The sequence below is a fragment of the Peromyscus maniculatus genome, chromosome 22 (assembly GCF_049852395.1).
Source record: "Peromyscus maniculatus bairdii isolate BWxNUB_F1_BW_parent chromosome 22, HU_Pman_BW_mat_3.1, whole genome shotgun sequence".
NCBI lineage: Eukaryota > Metazoa > Chordata > Mammalia > Rodentia > Cricetidae > Peromyscus > Peromyscus maniculatus.
The window spans coordinates 1,529,238-1,553,569 of record NC_134873.1 but is presented as its reverse complement, the minus strand read 5'-3'; the positions used below and the strand labels follow the sequence as shown (position 1 = coordinate 1,553,569).

Here is a 24,332-nt window from a genome sequence, read left to right as displayed (position 1 = left end):
AGGTCACCTTTTCCACCCTAAGGCAAGTAGAAGATGGAAAAGGACCACAGTGACAGTCCTTCCAGAAACAGAAACAGAGGTTGTGGGAAAAACTGGGATGGAACCAGGGGTGTTGGGTCTGGGTTATAAACTTGAGTTCCATATGCTCCTTTACCTCCTCCCGGGACTCCACTCGCCATCTTTCATGGTGGTTTTTGAGATTAAATAGAGAACAAAAAATGCCCAAGATAATTCAGATCGCCAAACTAAATACTCACTAAGAAGCTATAAATGGTGATGTTTCATCTTTTCCTGGAAAGGGTTGTGAGAGGGTGAGGAGACAGTGTGAGGGCCTCAGAAAATAGGCTTGCCACACATAAAAATTCTTTGCCTGATTTACTTTTTGCATAGGGTGGGCCTTTCAGACATCTCATTATACTCTCACCCTCAGTTTGAAGCCAAGCAGGGGGAAAAATCAGCCTCTGGATAGATAAATGGCAGGGGGTGGTTAACAAGTAGGGTGGGTTCTGTTGTGACTCAGAGTAAGCGTGAATCTTTTTTTTAATAGTAATTTTATTTTATAATTAACTTAATTTCACATATCAGCCACAGATTCCCCCATCTTCCCTCCTCCCACCTCTCAGCCCTCCCCTCCCAATTGACTCCCCACTCCCACCTCCTCCATGGCAAGGTCTCCCCTGGTGAGTCAGCCCAGCCTGGCAGACTCAGCCAAGGCAGGTCCAGTCCCCTCCTCCCTACACCAAGGCTGAGCAAAGTGTCTCAGCATAGGCCCCAGGCTCCAAAAAGTCAACCCATGCACCAAGGACAGGTCCTGGCTCTACTGCCTGGGGCCCTCCCAAACAGATCAAGCTAATCAACTGTCTCACTTATCCAGAGGGCCTGGTCCAGTTCCATGGGGGTTCCTCCACCATTGGTTCTCAGTTCACGCATTTCCACCAGTTTGGCTATTTGTCCCTGTGCTTCTTCCAACCATGGTCTCAACATCTCTCTAAGCTGGAATCTTAAGCATTCTCTATACTACAAAACTGCATGCCACCTCTAATTGTAGAGATACAAAGTCAACTATATGCTCATTGGGGGGTTAATTTGTGGGTTTTTTGTTTTTGTTTGTTTTTGTTTTTTGTTGTTATTATTTTGTTTTTTTTAAGGCAGGATCTCATGTATCTCTGGCTGGTCTCATTTAAGTGAAGATGCTCCTGCATCCACCCACTGAATGCTAGGATTATAGGAAATGTATCACCACTTCTGGCTGCATATTCTGAATTTTGAATACCTTTATAAATTACCTTAAATGTAAAACTAAGCAAGTGAAATTAATTTTGCTCGCATTTTGCTTTCATTTTATTTGTCTCTTCAACATGTAATCACTATAAAATAATGAAAAAAAGGAAAAATTGAAATGTACATGTTGCATGCTGAGGATCGAGGTTAGGGGTAGAGCACTTGTCTAGCATGTACAGGTGCTGGGGCTCATAAGAGAGAGTGGAGGAACCAAGGTACAGGAACCTGCTACATAACTGCTGGAAGTATAGCTATACAATGATGCAGCCACTAGCACCAGAGTATGCACAGCATTTATAATAGAGAAAAGGTAGAAACCCCAGATAACAACTGCTTGATGAATGGGTAAACAAAGGGTGCTGTGTTAATACAATGGTCAAGTATCTAGCCCTGAAAAGGGGTAGAGTACTGCTACATCCTATAACATGAATAAACATCACAGACATTAAACTCAGTGAAAGAAGCAAAATGACAGAAGAATGGGATAGTTTCCTATTAGCTGGTTTGATTTCTATTAAACACCCAGAGTGAGAAACCTGAAGCAGAAAGTTAGATTGGTAGCTGATAGGGGGTGGGGTCTGGAGGATGAAGAATAACTACTAGTGAATAAATGGTTTCTTCTCCAATGACAAAAATATTTTAAAATCAAATAGGATGATGATTGCATACTTTTAAGAACATACTAAGAAAACCATACTGGATTGTATACTTTAATAGAGTGAACTTACTAGATAAGTGCATTACATTATTATTTAAAGTTTACATTTATTTCACGTGTATTATGTTTTGCCTGCATGCATATGGTACACTGTGTGCATGTCTGGTGCCTATGAAGATAAAAGAGGGTGCTGGATTCCCTAGAACTGCATTTACAGATGGTTGTGAGCTCCATGTGGGTGCTGTTGTGGGTCCCAGGGTTTGTAGCTGAGAGATATTGAGGATTACCTTTCTCTCCAGTACAGACTGCCTTCCAGTACCATGAACTCTGGTTAGTAGGTGAAGAATCTAGTTAGACGTCAGCTGAACTTCTCCATGTTCAATGACAGAAGTGTTACTTTCAGAAACAAGACCTTCACATCAGGTTGTGCAGAGACACCAACAGACTTGGAAATACCCTGTGCTATTTGGGGGTTTCTGTGGGTCCCTTTGGTTTAGGACTCAACAGGCTGTACCTTGTTCCTGGCACAGGAGGTTTAAGATAGTGGCATAAGATGTCTAATTGGAGCCTTGTCAAACCTATTATGTTTTGAGCCCGTTTAGATTCCTATCACTTATGTATAGGAAGCTTCTGGGGTAGTCAGTTCCCATATAGCTTTTCAAAGGGTCTGCAGTGTTGATTGTCCCTGCTCATATTCCCTCCTTTATCCTTCTCTCCCATCTTCCTCTAATTAAACCCTCCTAATCTAGTGCTCATGTATATCTTCAACACACTATAGACTTTCCCCTTCCTTGAGAGATACTCTCCTCCCTTCTGGTCCTTTACCAAGTACCAAACCTCTGTGGTTATTCAGATTGTAGTTCCCATATCAGACTTTTAAAGGAAAAAAAGTACAAATCAAAAACAGTATTTGTCTTTTTTGGGTCTGGATTGGCCCACTCCGGATGGATTTTTTTCTATCTCCATAAAGCCAGTCTTAGGGAGGTATTTTCTCATGGCTGCAGGACTGTAAGGACCTGACACATCACCCAACTCCCCCAGTGTTTTGCTTTGGAGGCCCTGCAGGTACCTCTATTCCAAAATTCCAATTGACAGTGCTTTGCTTTATACAAATAATAGAACAATAAATTATATTTTCAAAATTGTCTTTGCTTAATAAACACATTCTTTAAAAATACTAAATTTCTCAACTGTATTTATCCATTCTGTCAATCCATTTATTCCCCACATGGAACTTAGGTATCTCCTATACAGCATACACATAAAGCCCAGTCAGCTTTCCTTACATTCCATAAATTTAAATATTGACTACAAAGACTCATGCTCATTTGAATCCTAATTTTCTTTTGGTTTAAAGCTTTTTGAAAATAAAAGCAAGGGAGCTATGATGCAGTGGGTTATCTCCTTATATTTGCCATTTTTGGAGTTATGAACTCATTGGAGGTTGCAAGGCAAAGCACTATGGCCTGCTTTGCTACCATTTGGTGTCTGGATTATCAGGGACACTCTGTCTATTGTCTGAGGACTAGGCTGTGTCCCTGTTGGCAGCAAATATAGAAATATTACTTTTGGGCATTGAGAAGTGAAAAAAATCAAAGTATCAATAACTGAGGATTTAGATTTTTGTTACTGCTATTTTCATCTTGTTTGCCTTTCATAGTTTTAAGAGCTAAAATTTACATAGATACAAGTGACCTGTAGAATTGCCATGGGCCTGTGTACTATATCATATTTCATTTTATATAAGGCACAGTGGACTGCAAGATAACCTTTTATTTTTTATAGCGGCAGAGTTAAAAATATTGCCAATTATAGTCATAAAATATCATGGCAGAGATTTTAGCAATGCTAAAATGTGAAATAAAGAGTAAGGTAGGCACAGTGGCACTGACCTGCAATCCTGCCTACTGGGAGGATTACCAAGTTCAAGGTCATCTTGGGGAATATTGTTTTAAAATATTGTAAACATATTTGAATAAAAAAGTGTGCCTTAAGAGTAGGTATAATTCTGTTATTTCTCTTTATTGGAATATTGTGTTTGTTGTCAGTAGGAAGACTAATCATTATTGTATCCACCAAACACTGAATGTCAGGTGCTGGAAGCACTTGTCCATGCTCTTGAAGATGTGAATTGAAGCATCACAGTAGGACAATGTAAGATAGCTACAGTGTTGAATCCCCATCCTGTGCATGGGAAAATTGAGTTATGGAGCTCATAGAAAGCCTAATATATAACATGTAATATTGCCAATTATAGTCATAAAATATCATGAATTATAAGTGGCAGAGATGTCAGTGATGCTAAAACGTGAAATAAAGAAAAAGTAGGCACAGTGGCTCTGGTCTACAATCCTACCTATTGAATACTACTATATATAATATATAACTAGTTTATAACAGCAATTAAAGTAGGATTTAAATCCAAGCTGAATTCAGTCTGTTGGGTGTTCTGTTATGCAGATGCGCTGCTCTAAGGAAGACTGAAACTTGTGATAGAACACTTACCTTAAATGGGATGGCCATGCACTATATCCCTAGCACAGCAAATGAACACTTGAGTAGAGAAATAAGTAAATAATAAAACTCCAGTTACTTCTCTTACATCAGAAGGAAATGAAGTTTGCTATCTAGTACTTACAGTTGAATGTGCCTTTATATGATAATCTGTAATTTCCTAAAATATCCTTTCAATTTGTAGGATGTCACTCCAATACGCCTGGGCACACAATCATCCAGACATGGTAACATTGTTATTATCCAAAAAGGCCTCTATTGACATCCAGGATGATGAAGGCTACACACCCTTGATTAAGGTAGCTCTTAGACAGCAGTTTTAATATGAATTGCATTAGATCTTGTCCTTGTTTGTTTTTATGTTGCTATGATAAACCTGACTAAAACCAACTTGGGAAAGAAAATGTTTATTTGGTGCACAATTCCACATGACAGTCCATCATGAAGGGAAACCAGGGCAGGAGCTCAAGTCAGGAACCAGAGGCAGGAACTGAAGCAGAGATCATGGGGGCAATGCTGCTTTTCCATGGCTTTTTCCAAGGCTTGCAGCTTTCTTAGAATACTCTGGACTACCTGCCAAGCTGTGCAACCACCTCTTGGAAGAGGTGCCCTCCCACATCAACCTCAATCAAGAAAATGCTCCACAGACTTTCCCACAGCCCAGTCTGATAGAGGCAATTCCTCAAGTGAGGATCCCTCTTTCCAGGGATCTTCAGCCTGTGTCAAGTTAGCAAAACAAATGAACAAGCAACCTCCCTCACTATAACAGCAACCAACTAGTGCTGATGAGATGCTTTAATATCTAGGTGTATTGGCACACTCCTGAAATTCTGTCACTTGGAAAGCTTTGGTGGGGAGATTATGAATTTAGGCAAGACTAGGGTACTTAAGAAGACCCTGTCTTAAAAAGAGAGGGAAATATGCATAAGCTGAGCAATTTCTCTGATCTAAGTGTAACTATTCAATGCAATTTTAGAAATATTTATCTTGACTTTCTTGAATTGAATGTCTCTTTCTTTATACAATACCAACAGGCCACACAGAGGGGCAATGTAGAATGCATAACTATATTACTGATTCAGGGTGCTAATTCCCACCTGAGTGATTTAAGTGGAAATACAGTCCTGCACCGTACCGTTTCCAGGGACAACACAAAAATTGCCAGCAAACTGCTAGAATATAAGTCTGACATAGAAGCAAAACCTGAGGTAAACATCATTCAACCTCATCCCCAATGTACTTCCAGGATAGGACGCTCAGATCCACCTATCACATGCCAAAGCTCAAGCTTTGATCAAATTTGACTGTGATGCCATGTGATAGGGTTGGGGCAAAGGAGACAAGACCAAGGATAATTTATAGACATCGGTTCTCTCCTCTCACCATTTCAGTCTGAGGGATCAAATTGGAGTTGTCAGTCATGCTGGCAAGAATATTTATCAGTTTAGCCCTCTCAGTGACCCACTGATGTATGTTTTGACTGAAAATCTATTAGCATTAATATACACAAACATACACACACACACACACTTGACAGCACACGAATAAAAGAAAACAAACAAATGAAAATGAAAGCATACCCAAGCACTCCAGTGCCAGCAGATCACTCTGCTTTCATAATGATCTGGGATCCATCCCAGGAAACACAATTTCCAGCAAACTCCTTGACTACAACCCACGTGTTGAAGCAAAACTCAGGGAAAGATCATTCAACATCATCCCCATCATACATCTAACAATGACACTCATATCAACAAAAAAGTAAAAAGCAGCATTTCTCCTGGTAGTGAGATCTCCACTTTAAAGAACATCAAAAGTGAGATGGACCTGTCTTCTCATGATAAGGTAATAACTGATAGCTGCAAAGAAAAAGAAATATATTTACTGATAATTCCCACTAATTTGACATGTAACATATTTGCTTGTGAGAGGAAAGATGTCTCTGTGTTCCTATGTCTGCACTATTGCAAATAGTGTCAGAAAAGAGGATCCCAGCCTGGCCCATTACTTCACCTCCTTCATATCCTCACTTCTGGGAACACACAAGCTAATCATCCTCTAAGGCACTAGTTCTCAACCTTCCTCAGCCAGTGACCATCTGATGACCTATCTCATGTTGTGGTGAACCTGCACAGGAAATTATTTCCCTTGCTACTTCATAACTGTCATTTTTTTGTGTCTTATGAACTATAATGTCTATATCTATGTTTTGAGAAGGTGTTAGGTGAACCCTGTGAAAGAAAGTCCTAGGATTCCCAAATGGGTCACTACCCACTTGTTGAGAACCACTGATTTCATGGGTATGTGATAGTAAATTAGACTATGGAGACAAAAATCAGAAAAGGAGCTACTTGAATCAGAGAGACACAAACACAAACAAATGAAGAGAATAAATGTTAGAGAATCATGCAGTAGCTAATGTCAACAGGAACCTACCCAACATACTTGTATGACTTTAGTGGATTTATTTTAGGGGTGGAAATGTTTTGAATGCATTCTTTCTGTGCACTCTGTGTGTGGCCTACCCATAGACACCTAGGTGTACTTTGGATCCCCTGGCACTGAGGTTCCAGATGGTTCTCAGCCAAGATGTGGGTGCTGTGAATCAAACCCAGAGCCTCTGCCAGAGCAAAAAGTGGTATGCACAGCTGAGTCATCTTTCCAGACCCCAGAATGAATATGTTTCTTATTCACATGATCATAAGCAAAGGCCAAGATGTCCTTAGTAGAAACAATGAGTCAGCCTCAGGGTGTTTGCTAAGATTTTGGACCCTAGGCCTCATCAGCCTGCCAGTTTGGCACATTGAAATGCAGAGAACTTATAGGCAGGAAGAACATGAATAGGAGGCTGGGCATGTTGGTACACTCCTCTAATCGCTGCACTTATGATGTAGAGGCCTGCTGGTCTCTTTGAGTTCAAGGATAATCTGGTCTCAATTTATTTGGTGAATGGGAAAAGGCAAGAAACATGTTTGCCACAGCAGAAGTGTGGAGATCCAAGGAAAATTTTTAGGAGTTGTTTCTATCCTCTCACCATTTCAATCTCAGGGTTCAATTGGACTTGTCAGTCATGCTGGCAAGTGCCTTTATGACATTAGCCATTTGGTGGCCTTAATATATATGCTTTGAATGTAAATATATCAGCATTAATATACACACACACACACTCCACAAAATACAAATGAAAATGAAAGCATACCCCAGCACTCCAGTGCCAGCAGATCACTCTGCATGCAGGCATAATGACCCGGGATCCATCCCAGAAACACAATTGCCAGGAAACTGCTTGACTACGAACCATGTGTTGAAAATACTCGGTTAAAGATCATTAGACATGGTTCCCATTTTACTTCCAGCAATGAAACTCAGATCCACCTATCACATGCCAGAACTCAATGAAACTGAGCAAAAGAGAGTGAAACACTTTTCTCCTGGTCTGTTTTAAATCTTGGTTTGCATAATTTAAAGGAACCCAGCACAGCCTATTTTGTGTCAGAAGACGGCTTCATTTGAAAATCAAGCAAATAAAGGTTTGGGGTTCACACACACTTCACATACACATCAAACAAAAGAATTGATTTCCTTTCCCGAGAAAGTTCATCCTCTACCTTTCCTTTGCAGAAGCATGAGGAACAGATTGTCTCTGGAATAAGGTTCTCCACTGTCAAGACCATCCCGTGTGTCATGGACCTGTCTTCCCTAGATGAGGTAATAACTGATAGCTGCAAAGAAAAAGAAATATATTTACCTTTAATTCCCACTAATTTGACATGTAACATATTTGTTTGTGAGAGGAACGATGTCTCTGTGTTCCTATGTCTGCAGTATTTTATATAGTTTCAGAGAAGTGGAACCTAGCCTGGCCCATTCCTTCATCTCCTTCATACCCTCACATCTGGGAACACACAAGATAATCACCTTCTAAGGCACTAGTTCTCAACCTTCCTCAGGCTGTGACCATCTGATGCACTTCCTCATCTTGTGGTGACAGTGCACAGAAAATTATTTTCCTTGCTACTTCATAACTGTCATTTTGTGAGTGTTATGAATTATAATGTCTATATCTATATTTTCAGAAGGTATTAGGTGACCTCTGTGAAAGACAGTCCTGGGATTCCCAAATGGGTCACTACATACCTGAAGAGAACCACTGCTTTCATGGGTATGTGATAGTAAATTAGACTATGGAGATAAAAATCAGAAAGTGAGCTACTTGAATCAGAGAGACACAAACACAAACAAATGAAGAGAATAAATGTTAGAGAATCATGCAGTAGCTCACGTCAACAGGAATGTACCCAACTTACTTGTATGTCTTCAACTGATTATTTTATGTGTTTAAATGTTTTTCATGTTTTCTTTCTGTGTTCTTTGTGTGTGGCCTGTCCACAGACATCCAAGAAGGCTTTGGATCCCCAGGAACTGCTGTTTCAGATGGTTGTCAGTCAAGATGTTGGTGTAAGTAAACTTCAAAAACTCTGGGTTTGGTGTCCCAGGTTTCAGCACTAAAATGTTAGCAAACTGATGGCTGAAACTGCAAGGAGACAGTTCAGCCCTAGACGGGGAGGGATCTCTGACGCCTCAAGCTACTCAGAACAAGAAGTCTGCCCTGAAGGTGTCCCGGACACCTGGAGCTGTTTAACACAGCTGTGATGGCTGGGACTGCAAAGAAACAGCCCAACCTTGGAAAGGAAATTTTTCTGATCTCTCCCGAGAGTCATGCCTAAAACGGCTTTAGCAAGAAAGGGTATCCTGACTCTTCAGGAATGTCAGGATATACCTGGTGTGATGGGGGATGGTCTCCCCACAGGACACAGCAATTCTGCTCCTATCCTGAAGAGCTACAATCTCAGGTTAAGTGTTAACAGCTCTCTTTTGCTCAGTCCACCATGGGATGTCCCAGCATGTTGGGAACCAAAATATGGATGATCTGGCATGACTACACCCTTGATAATCGTCACTAACTTACAAAAACACCCGTTCATCACTAACTTACAAAAACACTTGTTCCTGGAAAAACCACAAAATGTACTTTTAGAATAACTTCCTGAAACATGTTCAGGTTGGTCAGTTGCACAAGCTTTGGACCAAAGAGACCTCACCCTGATCCTATTCTTCAGACATTTTCCATCACTCCCCCTTCCCCTATTCACTTCTCCTATCCCCCAGTACATATAAGCCTGCCTTGCCTTGCAATAAACGAGACCTTGATGCGACTCAGACTGACTCTGTCCTTTTTATGTGCCTGGTCTCCTTTCTCTCTCGCCCCCATTGGTCTTTCAGGAGGTGCCTCCTCGGGTCCTACCTAATAACCTGACCTGCTGGACGGGTCACCAGCAAGGTTCTTCTGTTCACCAGTCAGTGAAGGTCTTCACCCAAAACTCTTTTGAGAAAGAGGTTTATTTGGGAAGGAGGAGTTCAGGAGAGTAGCTGCCTCCACCAGGGTGGAGTGAACAGCTCACAACTGACCAGGCAGGGTTGTTTATATAAGATGTCAAGGGGAGGAGTCAACTGTGATTGGTTAGTTTATTTTCTGCCCTGGGATTGGCTAGTATTGTGAGTAAGGGGCAGAGATGGCCCTGATTTCAGGGCCAAACTGTGTTTCTTTTTCTTTCTTTCTTTCTTTCTTTCTTTCTTTCTTTCTTTCTTTCTTTCTTTCTTTCTTTTTTTTTTTTTGGTTTTTTCGAGACAGGGTTTCTCTGTGTAGCTTTGCGCCTTTCCTGGAACTCGCTTTGGAGACCAGGCTGGCCTCAAACTCACAGAGATCCATCCGCCTGGCTCTGCCTCCCGAGTGCTGGGATTAAAGGCGTGTGCCAGCACCGCTTTTTTTTTTTTTTTTTTTTGGTTTTTTCGAGACAGGGTTTCTCTGCATAGTTTTTCGCCTTTCCTGGAGCTCACTTGGTAGCCCAGGCTGGCCTTGAACACACAGCGATCCTCCTGGCTCTGCCTCCCAAGTGCTGGGATTAAAGACGTGCGCCACCACTGCCCGGCTCAAACTGTGTTTCTTTCACTGTCCTTTCTTGGCTTTTTGACACTACCTCTAAGGCCAGGGCACATTTCTTTCACTGACTATGATTCTAGGGGCCAAGAGTGTTATTTTGGTACTAGTTTCAGAGTCAGGACATATTTCCTGGGTTCTGGGTTTGGAGATAAAATGTTCATTTCTCTGGCTCAGGTCCCAAACACAGGCTGTTTCTTTCCCTGGTCCTGGGTCATAGGGCCAGAATTCTAATGTCCTGCTCTGTGATTGGTCGATTTCACATGTCAGTTGGACAGGGGCAGGGATGGCTCTGATCTGAGATAAACTGTGTTTTTTTCACTGGCCTTATATGAGCAATCCTTCCCTAATTCTAGGCTCCAGGGTCAAGGTGGGTTTCTCTAGCCAGCCTGTTTTCCCTCGTTGCATGCTGTGAATCAAACCAAGGTCCTCTGTCAGGGCAAAAAGTGGTATATACTGCTGAATCATCTTTCCATACCCCAGAATGAATATGTTTGTTATGCACATGACCATAAGCATGGGACAAGATATCATTAGTAGAAATAATTAGCCAGCCTCAGGATGTTTGCTAAATTCCTAGACCCTAGGCCTCATCAGGCTCCCAGTTTGACATGTTGAAACACAAAGAACTTATAGGCAAGAAAAACATGAATGAGAGACTGGGCATGTTGGTACACTTCTATACTCCCGGCACTCATGAAGCAGAGGCAGGCTGGGCTCTGATCTCAATTATTTGGTGCATGGGGGAAGGCAAGAAACATGTGTGCCACAGCAGAAGTGTGGAGGTCCAAGGATAATTTATAGGAGTCGGTTCTCTCTTCTCACCATTTAGGTCTCAGGGATCAAATTGGAGTTGTCAGTCATGCTGGCAAGTGCCTTTATAGATTAGCCCTCTCAGTGGCCCTCTGATGTATGCTTTGACTGAGAATATATTAGCATTAACACACACACACACACACACACACACACACACACACACACACACACACACACCAAAGTAAAAAACACACAAATGAAATTGAAACCATACAAAAACACTCCCATGCTAGCAGATCACTCTGCTTGCAGGCATAATGACCTGGGATCCACCCCAGAAAACACAATTGCCAGCAAACTGCTTGACTACAACAGACATGTTGAAGCAAAACCCAGGGAAAGATCCTTGACCATCGTCCCCATTGTATTTCCAGCAGTGAGACTGAGATCCACCTATCACATGCCAAAGCTCAAGCATCTCCATGAAAGTGTTCACAGTGAAACACTTTTCTCTAAGTCTGTTTTTAATATGGCATACACAATTTAAAGGGACACAGCACAGCCTCCTGTGTTTCAGAAGATGGCTTCATTTGAAAATCAAACAAATAAAGGTTTTGGGCCCACTCACACTTGACAAACACACCAAACCTAAGAATTATTTTCCTAAACCAAGAAAGTTCATCCTCTACCTTTCCATTGCAGAAAAGCGAGAAACTGATTTTCTCCAGTACTGAGGTCTCCACTTTAAAGAACATCAAATGTGAGATGGACCTGTCTTCCCTAGATGAGGTAGTAACTGATGGCTGCAAAGAAAAACATATATTCACTGGTAATGCCAACTAATATGAATTGTAACATATTTGCTTGTGAGAGGAACAATGTCTCTGCGTTCCTATGTCTGCAGGATTGCAAATAGTGTCAGAGAAGAGGAAGCCTGCCTGGAACATTCCTTCACCTCCTTCATACCCTCACTTCTGGGAGCCCACAAGCTAATCACCTTCTAAGGCACTAGTTCTCCAACTTCTTCAGGCTGTGACCATCTCATGCACTTCCTTATGTTGTGGTGACTCTCCACATAAAATTATTTTCCTTGCTACTTCATAACTGTCATTTTGCGAGTGTTATGAATTATAATGTCAATATCTATATTTTCAGAAGGTGTTAAGTGACTTCTGTAAAAGAGTCCTAGGGTTTCCAAATGGTTCACTACCCACAGAGTTGAGAACCACTGTTTTCTTGGGTATGTGATAGTAAATTAGACTATGGAGACAAAAATCAGAGAGTGAGCTACTTGCCTCAGAAAACATGAACACATACAAATGAAGATAATAAATATTAGATAATCCTGTAGTAGCTAATGTTAACAGTGCCCAACATGCTTGTGTGTTTTCAATTGATTTATTTTAGGTGTTTAAATGTTTTGGATGAATTCTTTCTGTGTACCTTGTGTGTGGCCTGCCCACAGACATTCAAGAGGGCATTTGATAACCTAGATTGGAGTTCCAGATTGATGTCAGCTAAGATGTGGGTGCTGTGAGTCAATCCCAGGTCTTCTGACAGAGCAAAAAGTGGTATACACTGCTGAGTCATCTTTTCTGACCCCAAAATGATATCTTTGTCATGCACCTGATCATAAGCACATGCCAAGATATCATTAGTAGAGATAATTAGCAAGCACCAGGGTATTTGCTAACTTCCTGGATCCTAGGCCTCATCAGTCTGCCAGTTTGACACATTGAAATGCAGAGAGCTTATAGGCAGGAAGAACATGAATAGGAGGCTGGGCATGTTGGTACACTCCTCTACTCCCTGTACTCATGAAGAAGAGGCAGGCTGGTCTCTGTGAGTTCAAGGACAGCCTGGTCTCTGGGAAGGCAATAAATATATGTGCCAAGCAGAAGAGTGGAGGTTCAAGGATATTTTATAGGAGTTGGTTCTCTCCTCTCACCATTTCAGTCTCAGGGATCAAATTGGAGTTGTCAGTCATGCTGGCAAGTGCCTTTACGACATTAGCCCTCTCAGTATGTAGGTCCTGCGATGTATGTTTTGACTATAAATGTTTCACCATTAATACACACACACACACACACACACACACACACACACACACACACCACACACACACACCAAAATACAAATGAAAATGAAAGCATACCCAAGCACTTCAGTGCCAGCAGATCACTCTGCTTGCAGGCATAATGACCTTGGATCCATCGCAGAAAACACAATTACTAGCAAGCATCTTGACTACAACACACATGTTGAAGCAAAACCCAGGGAAAGATCATTGAACATCGTCCCATTGTACTTCCACCAATGACACTCAGATCCCCCTATCACAAATCAAAGCTCAAGCAGTCTCAATGAAACTGTTCAGAGTAAAACACTTTTGTCCAAGTCTGTTGTTAATCTTGGTATACATAGTTTAAAGGAACACAGCACAGCCTATTTTGTTTCAGAAGTCAGCTTCATTTGAAAATCAAACAAGTAGAGGTTTGGGGGCTCACACACACTTCACATACACACCAAAGAAAAGAATTCATTTCCAAACCTGGAAGTTCATCTTCTACCTTTCCATTGCAGCAAAGTGAAAAACAGCTTTTCTCCTGGTAATGAGATCTCTACTTAAGAAGATCAAAAATGCAAAGGACCTGTATTCTCTTGACGTAATAACTGATAGCTGCAAAGAAAAAGAAATATATTTACCTTTAATTCCCACTAATTTGACATGTAACATATTTGCTTGTGAGAGGAACGATGTCTCTGTGTTCCTGTGTCTGCAGTATTTTACATAGTTTCAGAGAAGTGGAACCCAGTCTGGCCCATTCCTTCACCTCCTTCATACCCTCATGTCTGGGAACACACAAGATAATCACCTTCTAAGGCACTAGTTCTCAACCTTCCTCAGGCTGTGACCATGTGGTGCACTTCCTCATCTTGTGGTGACCCTGCACAGAAAATTATTTTCCTTGCTACTTCATAACTGTCATTTTGTGAGTGTTATAAATTATACTGTCAATAACTATATTTTCAGAACTTTTTAGGTGACCTCTGTGAAAGAGAGTCCTAGGATTACCAAATGGGTCACTACCCACAGGTTGAAAAACACTGTTTTCATGTGTATGTGATAGTAAATTAGACTATGGAGACAAAAATCAGAAAGTGAGCTACTTGCATCAGAGAGACAACAACACAAACAAATCAAGAGAATAAATATTAGAGAATCGTGAAGTAGCTAATGTCAACAGGAATGTACCCAACATGTCTTCAATTAATTATTTTAGATGTTTAAATATTTTGCATGAATTCTTTCTGTGTACCTTGTGTGGAGGCTGGCCACAGACTCCCAAGAGGGCTTTGGATCCCCTGGAATTGCAGTTCCAGATCGTTGTGAGCCAAGATGTGGGTGTAAGTAAACTGCAAAAACTGTGGGTTTGGTGTTCCAGGTTTTAACACCAGAATGTTAGTAAATCGTTGGATTTAACTGCAAGGAAACAGTTTAGACCTAGAGGGTGAGGTATCAAGGATAACTGGAGCTACTCTGAACAAGAGCTCTGCCCTGTAGGTGTCCTAGACACCTGAAGCTGTATAGCACAGCTCTGACGGCTGGGACTGCAAAGAAACAACACAACCTTGGAAAGGAATTTTTTCCGACCTCTCTGGAGAGTCTGGCCTGGAACTACTTCAGCAAGGAAGGGTATCCTGTCTCTTCAGGAATGTCAGGATATACCTGGTGTGATGGGGTATAATCTTCCCACAGGACACAGCAATCCTGCTCCTATCCTGGATGGCCACAATCTCAGGATCAGTGTTACCAGCTCTTTCTTTGTCAGTCCACTACTGGAAGTCCCTGCAAGGTTCTTCTCTTCAGCTCCCACTTGCCTGTTCCACTATATGACATCCCCAGCAAGGTTCTTCTGTTCACCAGTCATTGAAGGTCTTCACCCAAATCTCTTTTGAGAAAGAGGTTTATTTGGGAAGGAGGAGTTCAGGAGAGTAGCTGCCTCTACCAGAGTGGAGAGAACAGCTCACAACTGACTGGGAAGGGCGGTTGATATAGAATGTCTAGGGGGCAGAGTCAACTGTGATTGGTTAGTTTATTTTCTGCCCAGGGATTGGCCAGTATGAGCAAGGAGCAGAGATGGCCCTGATTTCAAGGCCAAACTGTGTTTCTTTCACTGTCCTTTCTTGGCTTTTTGACACTACCTCTAAGGCCAGGGCACATTTCTTTCACTGACTATGATTCTAGGGGCCAAGAGTGCTATTTTGGTACTAGTTTCAGAGTCAGGGCGTGTTTCATGGGTTCTGGGTTTGGAGATAAAGTGTTCATTTCTCTGTCTCAGGCCCCAAACACAGGCTGTGTTTCTTTCCCTGGTCCTGGGCCCTAGAGCCAGGATTCTAATGTCCTGCTCCGTGATTGGTTGATTTCACAAGTCAGTTGGACAGGGGCAGAGATGGCTCTGATCTGAGCTAAACTGTGTTTCTCTCACTGACCTTACTTAGCTTTTTGACACTACCTCTAAGGCCAGGGCACCTTTCATTCACTGACTCTGATTCTAGGCACCAAGAGGGTTTCTTTGGTACTGGTTTCAGAGTCAGGGCATATTTCCTTGGTTCATTTCTCTGGCTCAGGTCCCAAACACAAGTTGTGTTTCTTTCCCTGGTCTAGGCCCTAGGGCCAGGATTCTGTTGTCCTGTTCTGTGATTGGTTGATTTCACAAGTCAGTTGGACAGGGGCAGAGATGGCTCTGATATGAGATAAACTGTGTTTCACTCACTGGCTTTATCTGAGCCATCCTTCCCTAATACTAGGCTCCAGGGTCAGGGTGGGTTTCTCTAGCCAGCCTCTTTTCCATACATTGGGTTCTGTGAACCCAGGTTCTCTGCCAGAGGAAAAAGTGGTATACACTGCTGAGTCATCTTTTCAAACCATAGAAAGAATATGTTTGTTATGCACATGACCATAAGCCTAGGCCAAGATATCATTAGTAGAAATAATTATCCAGTCTCAGGGTGTTTGCTAACTTCTTGGACCCTAGGCCTCATTGGACTGCCAGTTTGACACACTGAAATGCAGAGAACTTATAGGCAGGAAGAACATGAATAGGAGGCTGGGCATGATGGTACACTCCTCTAATCCCTGCACTCATGACACAGAGGCCAGCTGCTCTCTGTGAGTTCAAGGACAATCTGGTCTCAATTTATTTGGTGCATGGGGAAAGGCAAGAAACTGGTTGCCACAGCAGAAGTGTGGAGGTCCAAGGATAATTTATAGGAGTTGTTTCTATCCTCCCACCATTTCAATCTCAGGGTTCAATTGGACTTGTCAGTCATGCTGGCAAGTGCCTTTATCAGATTAGTCCTCTCAGTGGCCCTTAGATGTATGCTTTGACTGTAAATATATTAGCATTAATATAAACACATACATGCCCACACACCAAAAAAAAAAAAAAAAAAAAAGAAAGAAAACAAACAAATGAAATTGAAACCATACAGAAGCACACCAATGCCAGCAGATCACTCTGCATGCAGGCATAATGATATGGGATCCATCCCAGAAAACACAACTGCCAGTAAACTGCTTGACTACAACCCATGTGTTGAAGCAAAACTCAGGGAAAGATCATTGAACATCATCCCCATTGTACTTCCAGCAATGACACTCAGATCCACTGATCACATGACAAAACTCAAGCAGACCCAATGAAACTGAGCAAAACAGAGTAAAACACTTTTCTCCTAGTCTGTTTTTTTTTTCAGTTAGGTAAAAGAGAATACGTTTATTGGAAAAGCAAATAAAGCAAATATTATAAAATCTGGTTAGACACTCATCACTTCATCTTCCTCTCCAGAGCACACCAGAAAACTCTGTTTCCTAGATGTCTTTGCACTGAGATTGAGGGAAATCAGACTAGGCTGTGAGTAGAAGTCATGTTTAGTCCTGGACACTACACACCCTGGGTTTCCATCTTCCTCCTTGAAGGTTGTGGTCCCCACATAGCAGCAGCAACAAGAGAGCAAAGGGTCTGGAGTCCTCTGCCCAGAGCTCCAAAACCTGGAGCAAACTATGATATAGACAAAACGAAAACTTTGCTTGTTCTCTCCGGGCTTATTTGTTTTTACAGCACAGCTTATCTTGAACATATAGAGAAATCACCCTGAATGCAATGAGACAAATGAATGTATGGAATACAGAAATGAAGTTGGAGAGGCACAAGCAAGAAGCTCTCAACTGAAGTATTTATAATTGGTGTTCAATATTAGCATCTTTTTATATGTGTCAATCATTTCATTTCAGAGAGGCCCTCTTCCAGCCTCTCCTTTCTCTGCACTCTGACAAGCCAGAACCTTCTCCGAATTCTTATTAGGTTATAAACAAACTCCTTTACAAGTAACACAATATACTGAACTCTTAGAACATTTTTTAAATGAATAAATGAAGATTTCTTTTTGAGATTGTGGTATGTTTTTCTAAGCTTTGGTTAATTAAAAAAAAAACAATTTTGGTGAAACTTTTCACTGCCAAAGCGTCAGTACACTGAATAATTTTATGTATTTACTTATTTTTTGCAGTCTAGAGATTTATGTCTTCCCTGGGTTCTGGAATATTGTCTTAGTATATCTTTCACACATTCCCCTCCCCCATATGACTATTCTTTCCATTTGGAACACCAATTATAAATACTTCAGACTAGTCTGTTTTTAATGTTGGTATACATAGTTTAAAGGAACACAGCACAGGGTATTTTGTTTCAGAAGTCGGCTTCATTTGAAAAAAAAAATGTACGTATGGTGCTCACACACACTTCACATACACAACCAAACAAAAGAGTTAAGTTTCAAAACCGAGAAAGTTCTTCCTCTTGCAGAAAAGCAAGAAACAGCTTTTCTCAGATAGTGAGATCTCCACTTTAAAGAACATCAAAAGTGCAATGAACCTGTCTACTTTTGAGGTAATAACTGATAGCTGCAAAGAAAAAGAAATATTTACTGGTAATTCCCACTAATTTGACATGTAATATATTTGCTCTTGAGAGGAATGATGTCTCTGTGTTCCTATGTCTGCAGTATTTCAAATAGTGTCAGAGAAGAGGAAGCCAGCCTGGCCCATTTCTTCATCTCCTTCATATCCTCCCTTCTGGGAGCCCACAAGCTAATCACCCTCTAAGGCACTAGTTCTCAACTTTCCTAGGGCTGTGACCATCTGATGACCTTCCTCATGTTGTGGTGAACCTGAACAGGAAATTATTTTCCTTTCTACTTCATAACTGTTATTATCCTAGTGTTATGAATTATAATGTCAGTATGTATGTACTCCAAAGTTCTTAGGTGACCTTTCTGAATGAGAGTCCTATGATTGCCTAATGGATCACTACCCTCCGGTTGACAACCACTGTCTTAATGTGTATGTGATATTATATTAGGCCTTTATCAGCTTAGCCCTCTCACTTATATTTTGACAAAAAATATTTTTACACTAATACACACAAGAAAAAAACTGCACACTCACTTCATCACATGCTGAGTACTTCCCTTGCTAGCCTAAGTACCTTGGTTCCCATCCATAACTAACGGCAAGCATCTCACGTACACAATCCCAGCAGACCTTTATCCATATAGGAGGCTGAGAGTAGAACAACTGTGAATCCTATAAGCCAGCCAGAGTAGAACACACAAATCAGCAGAAACAGTAAAAGACCCTGTCTCACCGAATAACAGTGAGAATCCCTCCTGTGGGGTTATACTTTGGCCTTCACATATGTACACATGCACAAACACACACACACACACACACACACACACATTCACACACACATACACACACTAGTATTGTACAAACAAGCATAGAACTGCATGCACACAAGCCTGCACACATCCTATTGGTAAATAATTTTTAGAATCATGTGAAATTATCTACTCTGGTAAATAAATGGTCTGTATAAACTCATTAGTACTCCTGTTGTAAAACAGTTCAGGAAAATACCTTTAGGGTCTTCTCACTCATTTTCAGTGTTTCTGTTTTTCTTGTGGCATGTGTCCTGGAAAACTATCCTTGTACCATGTGGCCTATGCATTCCCTTTTTATAACTGACTTAAGCATACTTAGTTAATGAGGAAGAAGCAATGAATGAAACATGTGACATATGAAAATGTGTCCTGGGGGCTGGAGAGATGGCTCAGTGGTAAAGGGCACTGACTGCTCTTCCAGAGGACATGGGTTCAATTCCCAGCACCCACATGGCAGCTCAGAACTGTCTGTAACACTAAGATCTGAACCTTTACATAGACATACATGCAGGCAAAAGCACCAATGCAAATAAAATATAAATAAATAAATTATAACAAAAGAAAGAAAAAGAAGATGTGTCTAAGTCTGATAAGTATTACATGCTTTGATGGGTCCAAGTTGTCATTCTCAATGAAACTGCTGAACCAAAAATTTTCACATGATTCATTTGAAGTGTTGAGACATATAATGTTTAGACCAATAATGCTTCTGAAGCTTTAATCGTCTCTGTGTTATGTTGACGATGCTGGGTAAGTTTTCGAATGTGTGAGTTTTTCACATAAGTAGCACATACCTCCTCAACCCTGATACCAAAAGGTAAAAGTAGACTGCTAAATTAGGTATGTCACTGAGATGTCATGAATGACAAAGACCTGGAGTCATTATTTGTTGTGGAATAAAAGTCAGTGAGGGTTTCCATCTGTCAAGCAGCATCAAATACATTTTCAAAACTCATACTTCCTAAATGTACCTGATTAAATCAACTGGTCTTCTTTGTATGCTATCTAAGCCAACATTATAGAATTACTTCACCTGTTTTTGGCATAATCCTCTGGGTAACACCCCTTCAGTGCTTCTAATGTATCCTTCAGGCTTTGTTCATGTCACTCATACTGTAATTAGATGATGGTTCTATTACTTTCTATTGCCATGCCCAAGGCAACTTCTAGAAGGAAGGGTTTGTTTGGAGTGGGGCTTATGGTTCCAATGGGATGCATACAGTTCCATCACCATCATAGTTCAGGCAGGCAGGCATGGTGCTGGAGCAGCAGCTGAGAGCTACAGCTGACTCACACAAGAAACAGAGAGCTCCCTGGAAATAGCACAAGTCTTCTGAAACCTCAAGGTGAACCAACAATGACACAACTCCTCTGAAAAGGCCACACCTCCTAATCCTCCCCCAGATAGTTCCACCAACTGGTGGCCAAGCATTCAAATATATGAGCCCATGGGGGCTGTTCTCACTCAAGCCTCCAGAGAGGTGCTGGGGCAGGCCATTATAGCTATCCTCCATGTATGACAATAGTCATAGTTAAGGAGTAAGAACTTGGAAGGCATCTCCCAGAATCCTTACTTGCAGCTCCACAGCTCCCCTCTGCTGTGGGTAGTGACACATTTTGCTCATGCATTTCAAAATCACCCTCACTGTTCTGCTGTCCCAGGAACCTAATGGGCAATTGTGAAAGGTTGTGGGGAAAGCATTAATGCAGTGCAGAAGAGAGAGGTTCCTTTTGTTCCCAAAGCTCCTCATTGTCACATCTTCTTAATCTGGCCAGAATGCAAAATCCCAGTCATACAGACAGGAAAGGACACATTTTGTCCTTTCTTTTTACAACTTCCCATTATACAGAGAATGACAGTGTCAGGTAGTAAAGACAAGAGGGAAAGAAGGCATAAAGCTGAGCAGGTCCCCTTTTAAATTTCTCAAAACTCTGGGCCTTTTACTCAAACAGAAAGGAAGCAGAAGGTACTGAATATCAATGGCTGTTGTGATAAAATTAGACTGAGAAAAGAAACATTTGGGGGCTATAAATCAAGACCCTGACATAACAGATAAGTCTTAAAATGAATAAAATCAGTGAAAATGTTAATGAAAACTAACGTCTCACATTTTCCTTAAAGGTTGAAAAGAAGGCACCTTGTGATCCCCATATGACCGTTTGGCACAATTTGGTCCATTTACCACCTACATGGGATGGAGAAGGAGTTGACCCGGTTGATAATAAAAAAGGTGCGCATTCAGCCCAGGACACTGTTCTGGATCCCACAATTATTTAGGTATTTGCACTGGGCATGCAAGGGGAGACGATATGCTGACCCTGAGCCTGCTCTTGGTCACCACACTAGTGACACCATGGACCCTTTTCAAACACTGACCCAGTTCTTGAAGCGTGTCTTAGAGCAGAACACAAGTGTAGTAGATTCACTACTGATCGGGAATCTTCTCTTGTTCATGTGCCATGTGACACTCCAGAACCTACACAGGGTAGCAACAAAATTTTTGGTTCTGTAAATACAGCTGACCACACCAGCTATACAATGAACACCTCTATTAAATCTATTCCTCCTCTGGCAGAAGACATGCTGCTGCTCCTGATAACATCAGTAATGTGGTTCCTGGTATCAATTATGATGATGATAAGACACATAAGCAATATAGCATTCCGCAGACGAAGTCATTCAAGAGATTATAGCAACCAAAACATTGGACAAGGTGAGACCACAGAAATGGTTTAAAATAGATGAAGATTTTTGTAGTAGAAATCTAATTTTTTGGGCACTAGTATGTAAGATTAATAAATTTCATGCTTTATATAGAACTTTTAGGCATTTTCTAGCACCAGAAAAAAATTGATTCTTTTTTTCCCAATAATATTAAAAATATATCACATAAAAATAACAGTTTAGTCCAACGAAAGTGCCCAAGTAAAGCTGGTAGGTTCACAGTTGTCTCCTATTCTGGAACGAGGGAATTTCTTTCACTCCTAATGTGAACCTTGTGTTTTTCTGAATGGCTAAGCAGAGATATATAACTGTTAAATATTAGTTTCTATTTTTCTGTGTGCATACATTTTGACTTATGAGTATAGCATCTTCTTAGAAACAAATATTTCAGAAGAAGCAATATCTGAGAATAGAACCAACAAAATGAGGCTCCACCTTCTCACACCTTCTCAAACACAATACTAATGTCACTACATAAGATTCTACTGATGATGCCACTGCTACTGCTGATCCCGACGATGTCACCAGTGATGTTCTTGATGATGCAACTGATAGTTCTTTCTTTTCTTTTTAGTTGCTACGGAAGCTGATAATTCTCTGAAAGAATACAACAAATGACAATCTGTCAGGAAGATTTTATATAAAATAGACATGATTAACTATTTTCTGACAGAAGACATAGTATATATTGAATTCTGTATATGTTTGAAATATTTTCCCATTAAAATGCATTATGCAAATCTTTTAAGCTGTTTCTTGGTATTGTACAAACTAATCACCTGACCTCTCAGTGATATGTTTAAGGGGAAGGATTTTTATTATAGATACCAGAGTTTGAACAGAGTGATCTGGAATGTCCAAAGCAGAAGCAGATGTTGGCTGAACATAGTCCATAGTCCGTAGTCCATAGTCAGCCAACTGGACCTGGCTAATGTTAGAAGCAGAAGCAGCCAGAGAGGCAGAGAGAGAGAATGAGACAGAGGAGGAGACAGAGAGAGGGAGAGGAACATGGAGATAGGAGGAGAGAGAGACACAAAGAGAGAGATTTATAAAGAGACTGAGAAGGTGTGAGAAGGGATGCTTCTGAACTAGAGGGAGTTTAGGGTAGGGGAGGAGGGGAGAGGACCTAAAATACTAGCATAGACTTTGAAATGCATAACAAGTATTTGTGACACTGAAGGAGCCTGGAGGCTAGCATGGGCCGCATTATGGTAATATGCACCACAGGCAGCCATTCATAAGGGAAATGACACCTTTGGGTAGAGATTCACAAGTTTTTGAGGAATGTGGACTTCTATCTACCTTCCCAGTAATCCTCTTAAAGTCCAGGTTGAGCCCATTTCCAGATATCTGGGCCTGGCCTTGGAGTTTGGGAATTGCAGTTTTCTTTGGACATAACAGGCATCAATGAATTTTACTGGATTTTCCAAGTCACAAATCAGCCTTGTTGAGGTTTACATATTCAAACTGCTCAAACACAAGTAAAAACACCCACAAAATGTCGTATTGTCCTTAACATCCATAGGGGTCAAGTGTGGTTGCTTACTTGCATTTCCTTTTCCTTTAATTTGATGCTACAAGCTGCAAAAATATACAAAGTAGGATTTCAGCTGATGATGACAAAGCTAATACCTGGAAAAAGCCAAGGGCCTTCCAGAGGTCAAGCTGAGGTTCAAGGAGCCATGCTAATATTTGGCTTTTGATTATCAGCCTTTTCCTGCTATGAGTTTCTTGTGTGCTATTGTAGCTTTTCCATCATTTATTGGGCACCATTTCCCCTCTACTAAAGAAATATTTAGATAACCTCATGCACTGACAGCTATGCACAGCCAGAACCCCAGTTCAAGTCTCCCTGTAATTATCATCACTGGCAGCATCTGGCCAGGTCCATCCCCAGATGGAGGAAAGTACCTTATCAGAGATACCTCTGTACTCTCTAAGAACAGACTTAAGCATCCAGACTACCCCTTTGAGAAGGCCTGGCAGATGTGCCAATTAAGCTTAACTTCCTCCTTTCCCAAAACTTACCTCTAATTCCACATCTCCCTTTAACTATCACCAGAGGAATCACAGGTTGCCTAGTAACCAAGCACACTTTCCCCCACCCTGCAGAAAAAACAGGAGATAGCTTGGACAGATAGGAGCCACAGGAAAAAAGAAGACAGTTTTATTTTCTCCCATTGACCTAGCAACTTATAGATTCTTAACATTTTCTGCCAATCATGTTTAAGATTATAGTTGAGCACATTAAATCCCTCTTCTTAGATGTTACCTGAATTTAGCCCTTAGTTAATTCATTTCCCCATTAGTCACTTTCCTTTTGGGTTGCAAATGATCATTAACAATTACTGCCCCTCTATATGATTCTTATCACCCCTCCATTTGACCCAGGAAGCCTGGCTTTGCAGTGCCAAAAGATTACTGCTTGTAAGTGTATATATACTGGGACTCCCAGGGCACAGGAGGACCAAGGAGAAGATTTGGAAGAATAAATGACTGGACTAAGAGCTCTGTGTGCTGAGATTCTATTTCACAAATAATCCTTGCCATTAATATTTCTCTCTCCTGAGCCCCTGGGGTATATAATATTAAGGCTGGTCCCTCTAATACTA

The 24,332-nt window shown here is 41.1% G+C and overlaps 2 long non-coding RNA genes across 4 annotated transcripts; one reads left to right on the top strand and one right to left on the bottom strand.

The window, feature by feature from the left end:
* Positions 1 to 720: 720 nt before the first annotated feature.
* LOC121826369 (uncharacterized) lies at positions 721 to 15,270 on the bottom strand. Its single transcript, XR_013047130.1, has 3 exons — positions 15,090 to 15,270; positions 13,759 to 13,887; positions 721 to 8,175 (listed from the first exon to the last, which is right to left on the bottom strand). It is a non-coding gene; the product is annotated as an uncharacterized LOC121826369 (long non-coding RNA).
* On the top strand, positions 8,067 to 22,460 carry LOC143270155 (uncharacterized). 3 transcript variants are annotated; one of them, XR_013047128.1, is made up of 5 exons: positions 8,067 to 8,161; positions 8,530 to 8,615; positions 8,846 to 8,911; positions 21,118 to 21,226; positions 22,295 to 22,460. It is a non-coding gene; the product is annotated as an uncharacterized LOC143270155 (long non-coding RNA). The 3 variants fall into 3 exon arrangements; XR_013047129.1 differs by lacking the exons at positions 21,118 to 21,226; positions 22,295 to 22,460 and adding an exon at positions 9,264 to 9,948; XR_013047127.1 differs by lacking the exon at positions 8,530 to 8,615 and having other exon boundaries at positions 8,091 to 8,161.
* The last annotated feature ends 1,872 nt before the right edge of the window (positions 22,461 to 24,332 follow it).